Consider the following 3491-nt stretch of genomic DNA (forward strand, 5'->3'; position numbering starts at 1 on the left):
CCGGACCTGAAGCCATCAACCTGAGTCATATGTGTATCCTGCAAACTTGCACAACTCAAATACAAATATCAAATATAAATGTGAACCTAACTTAAACCCTTTGCCCAAACACCAAAACACATAGTCCCGCGGACCATGAGATTGCTCCAACAATATCTTTATCTAAAGAGATGTCTCCTAAGACATCAAAAGAGATAGAGGAAATGAAGACAGTTCCTTATGCTTCAGCTGTAGGAAGCCTAATGTATGCAATGTTATGCACGAGACCGGATATCTATTTTACCGTGGGCATGGTTAGCAGATATCAAAGTAATCCAGGATAGGGACATTGGACTACCGTAAAACATATATTAAAGTGCCTAAGAAGGATTAGAGATTATATGCTGATTTACCAAGCAGATGATTTGCTTCCTATGGGTTACACGGATTATGACTTTCAATCAGATAGGGATAATAGTAAGTTTACCTCAGGTTATGTGTTTACTTTAGGAGGTGGAGCCATAGCATGGAGGAGTATTAAGTAGAATTACGTTTCAGACTCAACCATGGAAGCTGAGTATGTGGCAGCTGATAGGACCTTTGCGTATGGCTAGAAGGGGGGGTGAATAGCCTTTCTTTGATTTTTCACCTACAATTTGTTAGCGAAAGCACAAATAGAAATGAAATTGAAAAACAATAAGAGAACAAGACTAACTCCTCAATTTACTTGGTCTCCACCTCATTGAGGTGACTAATCCAAGGCACGCACACACCCAATCAAGCTTCACTAATGTCTTCTCCTTTTCAATCCAAGAGTGACGGTGGAGAAACCTTTACAAGATGATCTCCTCCTTTTACAAGATTTTTAATGAGCTTAGGGAGGAGAGAATAAGAGTAGTAAGGCTTGGAGGTCACTTGGAAAGCTTAAACAGTAATTTTGAATCAGTTAAGTTGTTCTCTCCAATCTTCCAACTTTACAGTATGCTGGAATTCCCGATACTAGTCGACTGATGAAATATGCAGTCGACTGGTAGCACACAACGGCTACTATTTTGTTCAAATCTGTGGAGATCCTGTGCGTCATCATTCCAACGGTATTATACCAGTCAATTGATAAAACATGTAGTCGACTGGTGCAGTCGATTGCATGTTTTAGCAGTCGACTGGTGTCTGTCAACTGAGCGAACATAGACATTCTGTTCGCTCCTGGTTGACTGCATCAGTCGACTGGTGTCCGGAGTTTCCCTTGAAGTCTTCCTCCTCATCCTTTGTCCCTCAAATGTACTCAGACCTGCAGCTATTCTTCGTGCCATCCTTCACATTGCCTTGAGGTTCACTTCCCTTCACTCTGTTTTCTTCTTATCCGTGGTCCCTCGGATGCACCATCCTTCACCAATCTTTAAGAACCTGAGCCATGAAACTTTCCAAGCTTGTGCAATCTACCAAGTCCTGCACAACTTAAGTACATATTAGAACCAATATAAAGGTTAACTTAAACCCTTTGACACACACATCAAAAACAAAGATCGCCCCATTTAATCCTAGGTCGATTGTATCAACAATCTCCCCCTTTTTTCATATGTGGCAATATGTTTAAGTTAGACATAAGATTAACTTTGAAAATTGCAAACATAATATAAGCATGAAACATAACTTTGATATTTGTTATCATGAAGCGTAAAATCATGAAGAATATAAATTCATAACTTTGAAGATTGTAAGCATGGTATAAATCATGAACCATAAGGCATAAATAAATCCACACACACTCCCCCTTATCATATGCTCTATTATGAAACATAATTCATGATATCCAAAACCTCCCCCTTAGCATATACTTTATTAAAAACATTATAGTCTAAAACTCCCCCTTAACATATGCTCTATCAAAAGCATTTTTAACTTAAACTTGTTGTATCCTCCCCCTTTGACATACATCAAAAAGGTAAGAAGAAGCAACAATTTCAGAGAAATATAGCATACAAGAATAAACAGAAGCATAGGTGTACATGAATACTAACACATAATCATAGAGAAATAGTAACACCATAAACATAACGAGCATGCATAGATAGAAAGACAAAAGATCTCAAACGACATAGGCAAAAGAGTTAATAACATCCAACAACATCATCATCAATAGTGTTCGAGGTGAGAAATAATAAACAAAGCAGAGCCAAAAGTCCACCCGACACCATACCAACACAACAAAATCCTTATGCCGAAGCATCATCATGGGAAGGAGGAGGAGGAGGGGGCCCTGGTAGGCAAGATCCCAGTGCCGCATCATATCAAACATCTCTGTCTGCTGCTTGCGAACGCTTCGAAACTCCTCCCGAACAAACTCCTCCAAGTGAAAGACACGCTCCCGCAGGGAGGCACGTGCTGGCTCTGCAGCAGGGACAGGGACCTCCTCCGCATCATCATCGGAATCAGAATCATCCTGGCCAGGGCGGCGACGCCACACCATAATACCATCACACTGCTCAATCTGGGCTAAAGACATCTGGTGAGACCCTAACTGATCAAAGTCCTTAGACAACTGATGCAAGACACCCCTAGAGACATCTATCCCTTTATGAATGAAAAATGATGTCAAGACATGACAGAAGGGCATGTATAACTTCCCCTGGACTGGTCTAGAAAAATGGATGATAGACTCATAGACCTGAAGAGCAATATCGATATCAAGACGCTGGTCTAGGGCATACATCAGAACTAAATGAGGAAGATGAATTTTGGCTTGCCCTTTCGTCACGATGGGCAGAAGACAAGCAATGACAACCTTATAGAGGATGTAACTGGGGGCTGACATGCGGGTGGCATCAAAAATACATATTAGTGGAGCCCTGAGAACATGAAAATAATGCTGATGAATCAGATCGATGGAGACATGAGAAAGTGTATCAGAGAGAGGCTCCTCAACCTGAGGAAAACATGTAAAGGTGCTAGTAGACCGCCTACACCCTAAGAAGGACCTCAATATTTCAGGGGTGAAGCTAATGGATGTCCCACCAACCATAGTGACATATACATGACCCTCAAAACTAGATGGACACAGATTATTGTAAAACTCCTTACACGGGTCTAAATTGATGGTAGTCATGCAATGAAATAACTTTTCTAACCCATAATGCACATTGATGTCAATGATTTCGGGGGCAATTCCGGTGAAATAGGGATGATTGAGATAACGACAACTCATCATTTTGAAGTCGGTGTTCTCAAAACGAGTATGGCAAGCCTCGGAGGGAAACTGTCCTCCCGAAGGCGCCGGAGGGGGTTGCCGAGTGGGCTGCCGAGAGGTACCCTCTCCACCTGGACGTTTTTGCCTAACTCTAAACCATGCATATGCAATAACAACGCCCATTTTCAGTTAAACAGGACAGGAAAACAACACAGATGATTTTAGGCATGAATCAACCCCAAAATGAAAAAACAAAGATGAAAGAAAGATTACCGACGCTCCATTGTGCCGGAGAATCGCCGTATGAAGGGGGAACGACAGGAAC

Source organism: Zingiber officinale, chromosome 9A, assembly GCF_018446385.1.
Source record: "Zingiber officinale cultivar Zhangliang chromosome 9A, Zo_v1.1, whole genome shotgun sequence".
Classification (NCBI taxonomy): domain Eukaryota; kingdom Viridiplantae; phylum Streptophyta; class Magnoliopsida; order Zingiberales; family Zingiberaceae; genus Zingiber; species Zingiber officinale.